At 39.7% G+C, this 17,493-nt stretch overlaps 1 long non-coding RNA gene across 1 annotated transcript in view; it reads right to left on the bottom strand.

The window, feature by feature from the left end:
- LOC102167218 (uncharacterized) overlaps positions 1 to 17,493 on the bottom strand; it is a 75,637-nt gene that overhangs the window by 22,321 nt on the left and 35,823 nt on the right. Inside the window, exon 2 of the long non-coding RNA XR_014829427.1 lies at positions 16,708 to 16,849. This is a non-coding gene — a long non-coding RNA (uncharacterized LOC102167218). The remainder of the gene's footprint in view (positions 1 to 16,707; positions 16,850 to 17,493) is intronic.

The following is a 17,493-nucleotide window of genomic DNA, read 5'->3' as shown; positions in this document are numbered from 1 at the left end:
ATACCTTGCTTCCACACAGTCTAATTTCCAAAAAAGCACATAAGATTAGATTAGGAGTGCCCTGGGGCACTCTCAAGGCTATCCCACTCTTTAAAATGCCTGAGGTAGGGCCCACAGTCAAAAAAATGTCATCTCTCATCCCATTTTCTCCTGCTCAAGTATATTATAACAAATAACCTTTCTAATTCTGCATACATCCCCATGTCTGTACATTTACATTACTGGAGTCTCTGGTGCCACAATTGCCAAGGAGCTCTCTGAAGCACTGCGGCTGTGCTCTGCCAACTGCGTTTGGCTGCCCGACTCCTTCTGGGCTCCCAAAGCTGGCAAGCTAATATGCTAATAGAATTCATTAGTTTGGGCTTTGACAGACAGTTAAAACAGGACTCTACATCAGCACTCCAGCACTGCATGGCCATTATGCCATTTCAGGAGGCGCAGCTAATTCAAAGAAGATGATGACAGGGTTTGCAATCAGGGAACATTAGAGTGTCGGGCAGTGGAGAGGCTGAACATGCTAGGCAGGCAATCCTGCCAGCAACCCTGATTTGATTTTTGGCACCAGTGTTGGGCTTGGCAAAAAAAAAAAAAAAAAAAAAGGAGGTAATGAGATAAACTGAAATGCCAGGCATTGAGACTGGTCTTTGAAGTAATTATTCTCTGGGGTAACAAGGGACAAGATGAAAAAGCTTTCAGGGACAGGCAAGTGGGCACCCGTGGGACCCAGTTTCCATTACAGCGTGACACTCTGCCGAGCAGCTCACTCTCCACTCAGGAGAGCAGAGTACTAAGTAGGCTGTCAGAAAGAAGGGGAGACTGGGAAGGGGTCTGGAAAAGGAAATAAAGCCAAAAAAAAATAAAAAGATAGAAACAAGACAGAGAGGTTGTCAGAGCCCTGACTGAAAGGCAGTGGGGATTAAGTGAGGTGTTTCACAATCTCTGTTAGGAGGGATGGGAACTGGTGTGCCTTTCATCAGTTAGTCTACACATCCCACCCACCCTGGGGACAAGGGAACTAGGCAAAGGGAGAAACAGACCACAGGAGCCCCAAGAGCAGTAAAAATCCCTTAAGATGTTGGTAGAAAACAGATAAGCCTTTGGCATTTTCCCTTTGGGGCTCTTGGCTCTGTCAAGTTGAGGACTGAGTGAAATGATTAAGAGAGCACTTTCTGGAAGTTCAAGCCTCTAACCCATTGCATATAATCAGGCTCACCAGGCAATTCTTTATGTAGGAACAGGCCCAAGGCTAAAGTTGAACCAGAAATGGATCATTTCTCATTCCACAGTGAATACTACATCTTCTGAATCAAACTGGAGGCCACTGGCTAAACAAACTGGGGAGCTAGCGTGTTATAAACCAGGAGAGTTACTTTTGTGGGCACAAGCCTAGAGATTACCTTTTTTTTTTTTCTTTCCTTTTTTTTTTTTTTTTTTTTGATCTTTACTAGAGAAAAGATTCCCCAGCTGAAAGTAAACACCACTGCAGGACTGACAACTGAGAACATGTACCAATTGTGTCACCCTTGCCCTGCCGGGCTTAAAAAGTGGGAACCAGGATATAATATTTGAACACACACACACACACACACACACACACACACACACACACACACACACACACACACACACACACACATTGTTCTGATCCTAGAGAAGCTGTATATTCCAGGGGTGTTCTTTCAATTTTTGATTTCTGCATATAGCAAAGACTACCCAGTATGTTTACCAGTGACACTTCTCATTTTTTCTCCAAAGATCTCTCCTGGGCATTTCTTCCTTCTTTTTATACTTATTCTTCTGCAGTGACATCCCATTCATTCCTGCAATTTCCACTATCACCTCCACAGAAATGATTATCAACCTCTCTCCCTAAGCCAGTTATCTAGAAACTCCAGGCCCAAATTTTCATCGGCCTTTTTGGAAGGCACTAATGATGTACACAGAGCTAGAGGGCAATATCTTCTGACACACAGCCACCAACCCACATTCCACTGGCCCAAAAACCCCTTCCACATTCCTGTTTCCGTGAATACCATCATTATCTCTTTACCTACTCAATTCAAAACCTTGGAATCATCTTCTTTCTTCTGTATTCCACACCCACACTGCAAACTGTGCAAACTTTGTTCATGAGCTCTGTCACGTCTCTTGCATTGATCCCTGAATGCCATTCCCACCATGCTTTCCCAAGATAAGAGCCATATTATGAATTAAAGTGTTTCATGGATAAAACTGGGAATATAACAATTACAATATTATTTCAGGGGGAAAATACATTCTATATACCTACCAGCCAATCAACTTCATTTCATTCCTGACTGTTTATAATACCCCAAATTTATATCCAATCAGTTTCTAATCTTATAACTCTACCTCCATTTCTCTTATATCTGTTACCTCCAGATAAGGTCTGACTGGTATCCTAATTTTTGCCCAAAAAACTTCTACTTGGAGCATTGTGAAAACTTCCTAATTGACCTTTGTGGCATACATTGCTATAAGATTAGCTTTAGAGAACATCAATTTAGTCATGATAAACCCCCTACTCAAAAACTTTCTATAATGCTTTCTATCTCAAGAATGGTTAATCTGGGAGTTCCTGTTGTGGCTCAGTGGAAATGAATCTGACGAGCACATGAGGATGCAGGTTCGATTCCTGGCCTTACTCACTGGGTTAAGGATCCAGCATTGCCATGAGCTGTGGTTAGGCTGAAGATGCTGCTTAGATCTGGCATTGCTGTGGCTGTGGCGTAGGCCAGCAGCTAGAGCTCTGATTCATCCTTAGCCTGGGAACCTCTATATGCTGCAGGTGCGGCCCTAAAAAGACAAAAAAAAAAAAAAAAAGAAAAAAAAAGAAAAAGAAAAAGGAATGGTTAATCTGGCACTAAAGACTCTGTAACGTGGCAGGAGCCTATTATTCCAATTTGCCCTCCTATACTTATTCTAATATCCCAGACACTCAATCTCACTTTCTTTTGCCAAACAAATGACAGTACATAATGTTCAAAAAAATCGCTTCACTTTACCTTGAACCACTAATATCACAACTATAAATTTCTTATTGTCACATCCTACTCATCCTCCAGGTCAAATCCTACATTCTACAGGAGGTATAAGTATCTTTCCCCTTCCCCTTCAAACCCATGTAAACTAACTGCGAACTCAACCATCCTTTTTTTTTTTCCCACTGTACAGCAAGGGGATCAAGTTATCCTTACATGTACACATATACATTACAATTTTTTCCCCCACCCTTTGTTCTGTTGCAACATGAGTATCTAGACAAAGTTCTCAATGCTACTCAGCAGGATCTCCTTGTAAATCTATTCTAAGTTGGGTCTGATAAGCCCAAGATCCCGATCTCTCCCACTCCCTCCCCCTCCCATCAGGCAGCCACAAGTCTCTTCTCCAAGTCCATGATTTTCTTTTCTGAGGAGATGTTCATTTGTGCTGGATATTAGATTCCAGTTATAAGTGGTATCATATGGTATTTGTCTTTGTCTTTCTGGCTCATTTCACTCAGGATGAGATTCTCTAGTACCATCCATGTTGCTGCAAATGGCATTATGTCATTCTTTTTTATGGCTGAGTAATATTCCATTGTGTATATATACCACCTCTTCCGAATCCAATCATCTGTCGATGGACATTTGGGTTGTTTCCATGTCCTGGCTATTGTGAATAGTGCTGCAATGAACATGCGGGTGCATGTGTGAACTCAACCATCTTGAGAAATAAATACGAGTTAACATGCACACGTTTTGACAGTATTCTCTTTCTTTGAAAGAAAGATAGGATTTACGTCAAGGATCATTTTATGAAACATACCACACACAGATAGGCATGTAGTCATTATTCTACTGAATGATATAAATGAAAGGTAGCCACATAATTAGGTTAGCAAACGAGTTCAAATAGCTGGGACATATGATTTGCCCAACTGATTAACATCAGTATTTTCCAAAAGGGTTCCCTCCATGGTACCATCACATTGTCTCTATGTCCACCCAAACTACCCTGAGGAAGAGATTAGTTGGGAAAGTGACCCCCCCCCAAAATCCTCTCTCCTGACCCCTCCACTCCAGTTGTAAAGAAATTCTGATGATTCCCTTGATCCCCATCAACTGACATTTATAGGACTCCTAGATAATCAGAGAGGATCATTCAATTAGAAATAAAATTTAGGACTGAAAGAGGTTGGGAGTAGCATTTTTTTTTTGGTTGATAGTGAGGTATAAGTCGAATCCACTGTGGAACAGCCCGTGCCACCTTAGATTTCCAGCATGCAAGCTAAAGAGGATGGAAAAGCCCTCCCGTTGAGAATTCCTGCCATTACGAGCACTATTATTGATTGAGCATATTGTATCACTAAAGTATTTTGAAAAAGAAAAAAATATTTTTTTAGAACCTCTGATTTAGGTCATGCTGATTACCACATTGCCTATATCATGGAGTTGTTATGATGACAAATAGGAAAACATTTTACTGGAAAAAAAACCAAACTCTGTCACAATTTAAGGTAACCTAAATATCTATCCACCCAGCATGGCATAATTTGCTGTTGATAATTCATGATTTGGACTCCGCCAAGATAGACTCATCCATGTGGATCTTCTTTCAGACTGAACTTACACAACACAAAGTGAACCCAGTCACAAAAACCGGGGGGGGGGGGGGAGGAATTACCTGTCTTCACTTTCCATACCTGTCATGGTTAACTGGTTGTTCTCATATCTCTACTTTACCCTGAGACTTACGGTCCTTTTTGTTTTGTTTTTGATAGGGAAGTTAGGAAACACAATCAGAGAGAACATAATTAGAATCATAGAATTTTAGAGGCAGAAGAGAGAGACCATAGTGATTATAATTAAGAGTCAAGTTTATTCGAATGATATAATTTTATTTTTCCCCTTCGTGGGTTAAACGACCAGTACAATCTGCTCCAAATTGCTGTGTCCCTTCTTAAAAGTAAAGTAACTATATCTTCTAAAGAAGGGAATTATTTTCCCTTTGCACATATTTGGAGCAGTAGTTACTGATACCTTTTAGAATACTTAGTCTCTTGCTGCCATCCCCACCAGAGATATAGTCTGCATTCCACTCTTCTCAAGAACATTCTAATTGCTATATGCCCCCTTGTCCAAATGTCTCAGGATGAGTGAAATAAGCAGGTATGCAAAGAAAAGAAACACCATAATTAACAACTTTGATGATGCAGGGAGAATTGTGATGCAAGAAAGTGTCCTGATGCTTTCCTTGACAAAATTCTCAGACAAGAAAATGCACCCTTTTAGTGCAGTTTTAATGCTAAGTAGGGTACACTTGGCAGGAGGTTGGTGAAGTCGAAATCACAAGAGGGAAGAGATTCAAAAGCTGTGGATTCTAATTCCAACTCTGTAAATGGCGTGAACATCAGATAATTTAGTGGGAAGTAACTTGCAAATTGTAAAAAAAAAAAAAAATTTAAAGCATGCAACATAAAAGTATTAACTTCACTATACTGTACATATTCAATTATCATCTGCCCTGTCAACCTGTCATGAATATCAGCAACCTATTTGGGGGAGGGGTTGTTTCTTGAGAAGGACAGAGTCAATTATCCTATATAGTATTCTGTAAGTAAGAGGTGCTCAATAGACATGTGTTGAAAAAAAATTATAGATAAAGAATTTAAGAACCAGGAGTTTCCGCTGTGGCGTAGCAGAATGAATCCGACTAGGATCCATGAGGATGTGGGTTCAATCCCTGGCCTCACTCAGCAGGTTAAGGATTCAGTGTTGCCATGAGTGTGTAGGTCACAGAAACAGCTCAGATCTGGTGTCTGTAGGCCAGCAGCTGTAGCTCCAATTCAACCCATACCCTGGGAACTTCAAATGCTGCAGCTTTGGCCCTGAAAAAAACAAAAAAAAAAAAAGAATACGAGAATCATAGAATGATGCAGTAACTGAGTGAATGAAATATATTAAAGAGAAAGAAAGAAAACAAAACCATGAATGGACCATAAACACCCTAATGGGTTACAGTCATTGAATAGCATTCTAATGTGACACACAAAATGCTTTCTCATTTTAGCAAATGAAGAGGCTATCAGTCGAAGGTGTTTCTCCACCTGCTTACAGAGGAACAACATTTCAAAACACTGTCAGTCACTTAGCAAATTTTCTTTTCAGATAGGGGCAAGCCAGAATGCACCCACACTAGGATGGGAATTACAAGGGCTATTCATCTGTGAGCTTCAGGACATAAACTGATCACCAGCTGGGGTCAGGAAGAAATTACGGAGTCCCCTAAAAGCTTCCTCCAGAGCATGCTGCAGTGCTCACTGCTGGAGTCACCACGCCAATGCTAAAATGAAGCTCAACTGTTATTTTTTTATTGAGTAGCAATTCTTAGGGTTTTCAAAATGAGAAGAGAACACAACAAAGAAATCTGCTCAAATGGCACCAGGCTGTTCTGGCTTCCAAACAGAATGCAGGCAGTGGGTGATGAAAGTAAAGAAAACAGTGACATTGTTGATCTAAAATCCAAAGCATTCTACCTCTGTGAAGGACCACAATATTTCACTGAAGGACCAGGAAAATAACATAACTTGCTCCTGAGAAAGTACACAGTATGGAAGGGCAAATATTTCATCTTTAAGGTCAACAGCTGTATCACTGTCAGTTTTCTCACTGAAAAGCTACATTGGAAGTAAAGAAAGGCCCTAGTCACACGTAAAACTTCTCCACCCAGGCCAGTAATTTCATTAAGTTAAAATGGTTTCCTGAGATCATTTCACCTGAGAAAATAAACAGGATATGTAAGAGATGAAACTCCTTCAAGGACTCGATGGATGCTTTAAAAAACACACAGGAGACAACTGCTGGTGGTGAAGCTGTTGGGGTTTATTTAAAGAAAAACACAATTGTCAGACATTGGTTCCAATAGCTAGAGTCCCAGGAATCCTGGATGACATATTCAAAACAAGTCCTAATCTCCGGCTGGTGTGCATGCTTCTCAGACCTTCCTGCTGATGCAAATACAGGTGAAGCTGCCGTAAAACATTAGCAGAAGCCACCAAAGCCCTTAACCCCAGCCAAGCTCTTCACTCCTACAGAGAACAGCTTGAGGCTTTGTGCCGTGCCCAGAGTCAAAAGTTCATCCCATCTCAGGGATACTGGCAGCCAGGGCCCCTGAAGAGAACATCGTTACACTCAGCAAAGTCAAAACATTTTGCCAGATTCTCCCTGTTTGCTTTAGACGTCAATAAGAATGCTGTGAAAAGGATGCAGGCCAGATGACTATACCTGTTTTCAAATGAATAGTGCCCTGAATATACTAGAATGCAGTATAGATTAGATAACAGGAACATGAGGTGGTGCTGAGCTATTAAAGAAAAGAGGAACACATTTAACCCCGATGCAGCTCTCCTGGACTTGTAAACTCACTCATGTACTATGTGCTGAGTGCCTGCTCGGTGTACTGAGGACAGGAATACGATGGTGAACAGGACTTGGCCCTTGTCGTTCAAGTGCTGAAGTAAAGCATTCAGTAAATAAACTCTTTTTCTTCCAAGCTTTTCCTAGGTCTCAAACTTCTACAAGGGAAATGGGAGAAAATGTCATTTAAACCGAAGGTGGCTCTATCCATTTGTGCCTTCAGAGGAGTAGGGGTACAGGTGGTGGAGGTGATGGAAGTCACATAATCAGGGCAAAAGGAGAATGGGGGACGTGGCATCCTTGGTGCCTTGTTTAGCACCGTGCATTGCTGAAGAACAGCCATGCAGACGAAGTCCAAGCAAGTTAATGGGTAGGAAATGGAGAGAGTTGAATTGCTCAGCATAAACAAGTATGAGAAAATATTATTTTTCTTTTTGGAGTGGCTGAAAGGCAGCACAGAGAAGAGAGAGAGCCAAAAAACACAGCAGGCATCCAGAACTTGGGTTGGGAGACTGGCGGAGGGACTTTTTAAAGAGCCCAAGGTTCAGTTTTAGATTATCTGACCATGGAACGCCATACAGCTCCCCTCCCTGTTACCTGCTTCTTCAGTGAAATGCCACCACGCACAGCTGCTTCCCAGAGTGATATTTTAGGAATGTGAGGGAAAGAATCAAGGAGAAGAAAAGTTTCCTGTGTCTGGGTTGATGCTTGAGCAGAAATAAAGGACCAGCCACAAAACACAAAATAAATAATGAAAATCCAGCACAGCAAGAAATCAGAGCCCAAGATGATGACGAGATGAAGCCAACTTCCTGGACACTTGTGAAACTCCTGGGATAGGTACTGGTATTTCCTTGAAAGTGTTCGGTAGTGATTCTTAAGAGCAGCAGGTGACATCTGGATTGTACTTCTGCAGGGCAGGACTGCAGCTTTATCTTTGTGTATCATCACATCATGCCTCTATGGGCACTAGTACGAACCTCCTAGGAAGGACTTAGGAATGTGTGATGAATAATTTATAATAATGAGATGAAATCCCAGTGCCTAACTACCAAAGAGGGAATCAAGGGCTTCCCCAGGGCTTTCAAGTCTGAAACACGGGAACTGCTCTGTGTGCGCATGAACAAGTAATTGCCCCAAGACCCTGGTTTCAGAGGAGGCTCCTGGGCAGAAAAGTCTTCTCTATCAGTCTGCCCAAGATTGAGATTCCCACCATTAAGGATCTCGGGATAGACTTAAGACAACAGATTCAGTAACACTGTCAATTACACTTCAATTAAAAAAAAAAAAAAAGACAACAGATTCAAGAGCAATGCCTTCGCACCAGGAAAAACTCTGTCACATTTTGAAAAGGTTTTCAAACACACACTCTTAAAAGATGCATTATCTCCTTTCTGTTACTTGAATTCAGAAACAGCTAAGACCAAGCTAGTAATTCTCTGGGTTATGAGAGATGTTTCAGGCAGAGCCACCTTAATGTCAAAAGAAAAAAGAATAGAAACCAACTGTATCTTTAGAATAGGAGAATTTGGTGTTCCCTTTGTTGCTTAGTGGGTTAAGAACCCAACACAGTGTTCATGAAGATGCAGTTTTGACGACTAGCCTTGCTCAGTGGAATCCGGTGTTGCCACAAGCCGCAGCATAGGTCACAGATGAGGCTGGGATTCAGCATTGCCATGGCTGTGATGTAGGCCTGCAGGTACAGCTCGTACTGGACCCCTAGCCAGGGAACTTCCATATGCCACATATGCGGCCATAAAAAGAGAAAAAAAAGAAAAGGTGAATTTACTCTTACACAGAATTATTTCTGTCCTAGGTAGGTGGTGGCTAAAGAAAAAAGGTTCCTGACACTTATTCACTGGTCTACTGAGCACATACTATGCCAGGCCCAGGGAATAATAATGTGGACAAGACAGAAGTAGTCTCTGCCTTTACAGTGATAGTATTATAATCTAACTGAGGAACAGGATTTGGCTCAGAAAGAGGCAGTGAGAAGGGCAAGGGAATTCTAGGAAGAGGGTAAAACATGCACTGGATCAAAAACCTAGATTAAGCCCAAGGTCAATGACCAACAAAGCAGGAACAACAAATTCTCTCTCTGGTATTTTTCAAAAAGAACCAAAGTATCGATCTTTACAAACAGCACACCATTCTTAGGCCTAAATGTACCTCAAAATTCAGAACAGTTTTTATTTTGAATCCCAAATGTGGCGTGAACACAATCTTTTCAGTGTTTAGAGCTAGAGTAAGGATAAAGGGTAATGTTTACTGAATGCTATTTATGCCCCAGAATTTCTCTGAGAGTTCCACACTCACTAGCTTATATAATCCTCACAATAATCCTACTATTGCCACATTTTATAGATGGGAAAACTGAGACAAAGAAGTAACGAGCCTGAGGTCACCACGTTATTAAGTGGCAAAGCTGGAATTTGAACCCAAATGGTCTCATGCTAAAAGCTGTGCTTCTAACTATGGATTATGTGTCTATATACTGGGAAAGTGAAGTAAGTTCCCTATGGCTTAAACTTTTTATACTTACAAAATGAGGCGAGAGAGGAAAATAAAATGAGATCATAAAGAGCCTTATAAGACATATCAGAGATTTAACTTCAGGAGGGGAGTGGGGAATTTCCGAAGGTTTTTCAGCATGGACATTCATAATAATTCATAATACATATTACATAATAGTTCACAATACATTAATAATAATTCAAGTGAAATTTGAATTTGAATAAAAATTCAAATAATAATTCAAATAAAACAAATACAATTCAAATAATTATCTAATTCAAATTATGATTTAAATTGCTTTGCACCGCAATCTTGCTGGCTACAGTGAGAATAAATGAGAGAGGAACAAGACTTTGGGCAGGGAGACAAGGAGATGACAGCAATAATCCAGGTGAGAAATCATACTGCTGATCTGGTTTGGTAGCAGGGAAGACAGAGACAATAGAACATACTTGAGAGTATTTAGGAAGCAGAAACAAGAGAACTGTTGGACCAAATGGAGGTGGGGTTGACGGAGAGGGAGGAGTTGAGGATGGAAGCCACATTTCTGGGTAGGTGGCAGCAGAGGACACACAGCAGAGCAAGTTAAGGGACAGACCTGAGTTCAGGCCTGGACATGCTGATATGTACCCAGTAGGTGCTGTCCAGTATACAGCTGGATGTGAAAATCTGAAGCTCAAAAAAGAGACAGTAATTAAAACCGTGGGAGTAGATGAGAGTCTGCCCAGCAAGTGTGTTGTGTGAAATTAAAAGAAAGCTGGGAAGAAAATGCCTGGCAATAGAAAAGTCTCACAAAGGAGACTGAAAACAAGCCCTCAGAATTGCAGGCATCAGAAGAGCAACATGTCCCAGAGAAAAGAGAAAATGTGTCAGGAAGGGAGAAGAGGACTAAAGCTGCTGAGAGGCCAGAAGATACGGGTTCTGGAGGCTGCAGGGGATGCAGCAGTAAGAACATTCTGAGTGACATCATTAACAACCTGTTCTCATGTGGAGTGGAGGGAGAAGCCGCATGGCAGCAAACTGAAGAAAGCATGGGAGGTGAAAAAGTAGAAATGGGCAGTAAATGTCAGGAGGTTTGTCTGGGAAGAGGCAGAAGAAATTGGGCAGAAGAGTACAGTTATCATTATCCTTATCAACACTTTTGTAACTGTTGCTTCTCTGATTAAGACTCCAAGCAGGGAGGGATCCTTTGGCCCAGATGAAAAGCAGTGTTAAGTTAATTAAACAAGGAGGCCATTAGGTTGAAGGCCATTAGCCTTTCTCTAAGGCTAAGGCAACCTACATAAGCAAAACAAAATCTCAGCCTGTAGCACCTCGAGCTTACAAAATTGAAACCTGAGGACAACCAATCACAGAGACAATGATGCATTAAGCTACAGCCAATCAATAATTTCCTTGCTTTGATTCCATTCTTTTCTCTGTAAAACTCTCTCCCTAGCTCCTGTTGGTGGCGTGTTTCCAACAATTTCCAGTTTGGCACTGTCCAATTCAAATTGGTTTTTGCTCAAATAAACTCTTCATATTTTTAATATGCCTCAGTTTACCTTTTAACAGAGAAAAAAAACAAGGATGGAAGGCAGATACTTGGCAGGGGCAGAGTAAGGAGTGGAGGCCACTTCTGAGCAACAGTTTCCATTTCCTCTGAAACAGGGCAAGGCATTCTGCTAGGAGGGAGAGAGAGGGCATGGGGAGGATATGGCTGGTCTGAAGAGATTACTCCTCTTCTTACCCTCACTGACCATTTGTGTGAGCAGCTCAATTCACTCCCTGGAACTGCCAAGTCACTAACAGGAGCTCTACATGTACATCCTACTTTATTATTGTGGAAGGGATGGTTTAAATAATAAATATCATAGATGAAATTATGCTAGACGGAAAGGAGTTATAGAAGGAGATAATGGAGCCTGTCAAGAAAAAAAATCCAGAAATTATCGTAACATTCAGCTCCTTTTCAGTTGAAACGATGAAATACTTCTATTTAGGATGGATTTTAGAAACTTCTAGCAACATTGTTTTTTGTTTATTTCTATATTCATATTGGACCTTGGGACCTCTGTAATATCTATAATGGGAATTCTTCCCTAAGATAAACGGGTCCAGCTCTAAATATCTGTGAAGCTACAGATTCTTTTTATCTCTCATATTTTTAATAGGATATTATGATTTTCAGAACTGAGTCCAATTTATATTTCAAATTCTTTTTTCATTTTTTATAAGACTGTCATCAAAAACACAGTACATTATGTTGCCTAACTATCCCTTTATTAGATCCTATGCATTAAATTTCATTCAGAATCAAATGCTAAAACCATCTCTTTTGAAGAACTGACATGCTCCCACCTTGCAAAAATTATGCAATTTACTGTCTCTTCCTTTGACATGGCTAGAGGGAAATTCTTACGTCTAATTGGAGCAACTCTATTTACCCTTGTTAGCATGTGCCTCCTCTTCCATTTCCTCTAGTCTGTGGCCTGAACTGATGTGTCCCTACTGGACAAACCTTTGGGGATATGTGATACCAATAAATTAATTAAAAGACCAAATTAATCTTATGGATAGTTGAAAACAATTCAATTTCTCCATGAACACTATGTGTTTACCTGGTTTTCATAGCACATAATAAATCTGTTATAAACTAAATATTTAGTCTTGCTCTAACATCCTGAGCCTACACCAGAAAAAAATTATCTTAAAAAAAATCCTCACAATTTAGATTTCATTGTGTCCAAATCTACTAAGTGGCATTCCAACCTCTTATTAAACCATACAACAATGTACAAAGAAAACAAACAAAAGTATAATTCATCAGTGTTTTTTTTTGTAATTTGGATCCAGTCTTTTATCAGATATTTTGTTCCCCATTTCACCTGGCTCTCTTCCAGAAAGTGGCATTCTAATTTTTCTGAGGATAATTGTAGCTCAGCTTGCTCGGTGGTTTTTATTCTTCTGAGTGATTTGTTTTACTCAGTTTATACCATTCACATGCCTCATGTTCTTTTCCAGGAGTCAGCCCATGATACTGAGAGGTGATACACATCTGGTACCTTTAAAAGTAGCATCTGCGTTGCCTGCAATAATTAGCATTTTGCTTTATGGTGCATCCTGCTTTGCATTTATACTGCCCCCTGAATCAAATGACTTTAAGACCCTGAATTAGTTAATCTATACAACACTGCTACCTTGCCCAACAGCTCAGAAAGATCTGAAATTTTATTCAAATATAACCTAGAAAATGGGTGAGAGTGAAATCAGGCAAGCAAGGCAATAAAGCAACAAGCCTAGAATAAGAACACCTGGAGATGAAAAACCTCTAGCTGAGTCTCTCAGCCAAACTACTTCCCTAAGAATTCCTGAGCGCTAATGAAAGCAATTAACACTGTACACAGCTTGCCTCCCTGTATCCTGCCTGCTGGTGGACTCTCAATGGCCTACATGTCTTCTCCATGACATTATTAAAGGAAAGCAAAAATTACTTATAAGACAATAAAGGACAGCTATCCTATCATCTTATGAAGTTGCCTTTCTGCTGAGTGGAACAGGTTATTTTTAAAATCGTTCAAGACTACCAACCTGTTTCCCCAATAAGCAGTGGATTGTTTAAAAGCAATCTTTACAAATGATTCCAAGAGGTTATAAGTATTTGGCTTTGCTTTTTTAAAAGCCTAATTCCCTCCCCCTTCCATATTTCTATCCACTGAGGAACAGAAAAAAGAAAACAAATTCTGTTCTGCCCTCTATAGATGGAATTTGGCAACTTGCTTCATTTTGGCATAGGAACAAGTTATTTCTTTGCTGAAGTTGTGGCTTTAGTAAGAGCCCAAAGTACATCTTCAATCTCATTGGTTTTTTCAGGATGCAGGACTATCGTGATGCATTTTAGAATTTTCACTATGTTTACAGGATGATTCACAACTTGCAGTTTAATACAAATATGCTGTTCCAACATCATCTTTTTCCCACTAGGTGAAGACTGTACCCTCGTGTACAAAATTTCCATTATTTTTTGTTGGAGTCTATTTCTAAACCTCCTATTTACTTCTCTGGTCTGTCTATGTATGAACTGGTAGCATATGGCATTAAATTCTGAGGCTCTGCAACAGGCTTAATACCTGGTCATACTAGTGTCTTCAATGTTCTTTAGAATTTTACTAGCTATTCATACTTATTTTTTTCACATATTTTTTTCCATCATTGTGTATCCTTCTTAAATATACTATTGATCTTTTTATTGGCATTCCGATGTATAAATTAACATAGTGAAAGTATTTTTATTGACTATGGCTATCCAAAACAAGATATATCTTTTAATTTGTTCAGCAGTTCTTTGGTGACTTTTAACAGTTTTCTAAGCTTTTTTTTATATAGACCATGCATACGCTTTATTAAGGATATTCCTAGGTATTTTATTTTCATTTTGTTACTGTATATAGGATTTTTAAAATCATAATATATATTAAAACTTGTTATTTTTATATGAAATCTATTGATTTATATGAATAATTTTTTACCACACTATCTTATTTAGTCTCTTGTTTTAGTATTTCTTTTTCCCTTCATTCTCTTGTGTTTTCCAGGTATAAAATCATATTGCCTGGAAATAGTTATTTTTTTTAACCTGCTTCAGAATTTTTGCAACTCTATTGTCTTTCTTTAGTTAACTGCATGAATTATTACTTCCAGTATGAGGGCAAATAAAAGTGATTAAAAATAGGAATTGATATCTTATTTAGATGGGGTAGCCAACTATGAAAAAAATATATCCATAACCTGTAATTATACATTATACAAGAATAAATTCCAGGAGTTTCCACTGTGGCTCAGTGGTAACAAACCCGACTAGTATCCATGAGGACATGGGTTTGATCCCTGGTCTCATTCAGTGGGTTAAGGATCTGGCGTTGCTGTGAGCTGTGGGGTAGGTCGCAGACACAGCTCGGTTTGGCTCCCGTGTTGCTGTGGCTATGGTATAGGCAGATGGCTACAGCTCCAATTCGACCCCTAGCCTGGAAACCTCCATATGCCATGGGTGCAGCCCTAAAAAGTAAAAAAAAGAAAAAAAGAATAAATTCCAAATCAATAGAAGATTTACAAATAGATAATTAAATCAGAGAAAAAAATATGAGAATTTCTTTATAAACCTAGTTTCAAGGATTTCTTTCAAAATATTTAAAAACCCAGAAACAATAAAAGATTGATAAATATGATTACATTTTAAAAGATTTCACCTAGCAAAATAAAATAAAATTAAAATTAAGCCAAAAGACCAAAAAATAAGCTGGTAAACAAAACAGGTACTTACAACTCACATAACAGAGAAAAGAAAAATTCAAATGTAGGCCATATGGTATACTCATTCTATTTAAAAGAGTAATGGGGAAATAAGAAAGAATTTAAATTTGTATTTGCTTGTATGTACATAAACAAATTATAGAAGGAAACACAATAAACTATTAACAATGATAACCTATGAAAGTGGAGTGAGAACTCAGTAAATTAGGGACTGGGATGAAAGAAAAACATTTCACTGTATATCTTTACTCATTCCTTCATTCAAGTTTTTCTATGAATTAGTAAAGTTTAAAAAAATAAAGAAGTGGGAGTTCCCAGACACAGGTTTGATCCCCAGCCCGACCCTGACACAGTGGGTTAAAGGATCCAGCATTGCTGCCACTGTGGCATAGGTCACAACTCATAGGTTCCCTGGCCTGGGAACTCCATATGCCACAGGGCACCCCGAAAAGAAAAAAATAAATAAAGTAGTGACTTCTCAGATAGATGAGAACAGAAAAGTGAATCAATATTCCTCTTCCAGGAGTTCCCACTGTGGCTCAGTGGAAACGAATCCGACTAGAATACATGGCATCCGGGCTCAATCCCTGGCCTCGCTCAGTGGGTTAAGGATCTGGTGTTGCCGTGAGCTGTGGTATAGGTTGCAGATGCAGCCTGGATTCTGCGTTGTTGTGGCTGTGGTGTAGAGTGGCAGCTATAGCTCTGATTCGACCCCTAGCCTGGGAACATCCACATAGTGTGGGGGCAGCCCTAAAAACCAGAAAGAAAAAAGAAAAAAAAAAAATCCTCTTCCATATCTACTGAAAAATAAGCCAAGTATGTCAAGGAATTTTCCCAGAGATGGCCCAGACAGAACAAGATTGAAGTGAGTCATCAAGAGCTAACTAATATAATCTCCTAAGAAGCAAAGTGTGCAAACTCACCTAAGGTATCAAGGGCCTTTGAATGCCCCAGCTAAACATCTGTGCAAATTAGAAATAAGCACCACTACTTGGGTGAGGACTCAGTTCCCCTGGCCTGGGCAAGTAAACAATGCACTTATGAAAATTTGTAGATAATTCTTCTTTCTCTGGGTAGCAGCAAGTCTTAGTCCAGGGCACACAGTCCAGTCAGCAAGAATATGAGTTTCAGCCCCCATTCAGCCATTCAGAGTTGGGGGAAAGAAAGGCAAGGGACAGAGAAGGACAAGTCCACCTGGATCCCCCTGCACCACCACATCAGTGTCATGGAGCAAACCACCTCAAGCAGGAAGAAGTAGGGATTTTGCTGATCCCATTTTCCTGTGGTGGATTCCCCCTTCCCCAAATGATGGAATACCGCTCTAAATTGAAGGAGAATTTTTCCAAAAAGAAAAAGAGAGAGAGAGAGACGGGGAAGGAAAGGGGGGAGGTAAGAAGAAATAAGGGAGGGAGGGAAGAAAGGAAGGGACAACGAAGGAAGGGAGGGAAGGGACAAAAGAAATTTAGGGAAAACAGCAACCTCCTACCTTAGACTCAGTTTCATCGCTTCAGGATAACACTGCAAGACGAAAGTATGGGGCTGAGAAAATAGATGAGGTCATACAACCAAAGAACAAACAGGCAGCTTCTCACCAACTGACAAATTCATCCTGACTCCAAGGCATTTTCCTAAAACAAAAGGACATTTACCCAGATTGGCAGGCAGATAACAGAAAAATGACATCATATACCTAAAAGAAATCTCTAGGGTAAAGGGGAAATCAGATATGGAATCCTGACAGCTGGCTTCAATAGGTATATAACATGCTGTCCCCTTCTGAGACTGCCTATGGGCCATTTTTCTCTCAATTCCTCTCCATCTGCCTAATAATCAAACTATTAATATGAATCTGTATTATCTCCTTTTATCATAAGATAAAAAAGGAAGTGTGAAAAACATCAAGCTAAGCAGTGAGCAGACCCAAAGAGAAGGAGTCATCTTAATTTTTGCTCAAATAACAGATCAAAATAGACCTGCCTTCTATCAAAGATAAATATACACAAAATAAACAGTGTTAAGTCCTTTGAAAAGTTTTGGCAAGAAAATAAAAATAACACGATAAAGCTGGAAGAGTGTATTTTTACGAAGATATATTCCAAGAAACAAACATTCAAGCATCTTAGAACATTGTTTTTATAATCTTTAAATTGAAAGATAAGATACAGGGAGATATTTTTGAAAGGGAGTGACTACATGAGCAAAAAAAGGTAAAGCATGTAAGGTGACCAATAGTGTCATGACAGTATATAAAAGAACATGCACAACTGTAAAG

The sequence above is a fragment of the Sus scrofa genome, chromosome 15 (assembly GCF_054392235.1).
Source record: "Sus scrofa isolate SSC_HxYL_T2T_F1_AM1 chromosome 15, Sscrofa_HxYL_maternal_Yorkshire_Landrace_v2.0, whole genome shotgun sequence".
Lineage (NCBI taxonomy): Eukaryota > Metazoa > Chordata > Mammalia > Artiodactyla > Suidae > Sus > Sus scrofa.
Note: the sequence above shows the minus strand (reverse complement) of the source record. Positions and strands in the feature narration are given on the sequence as shown.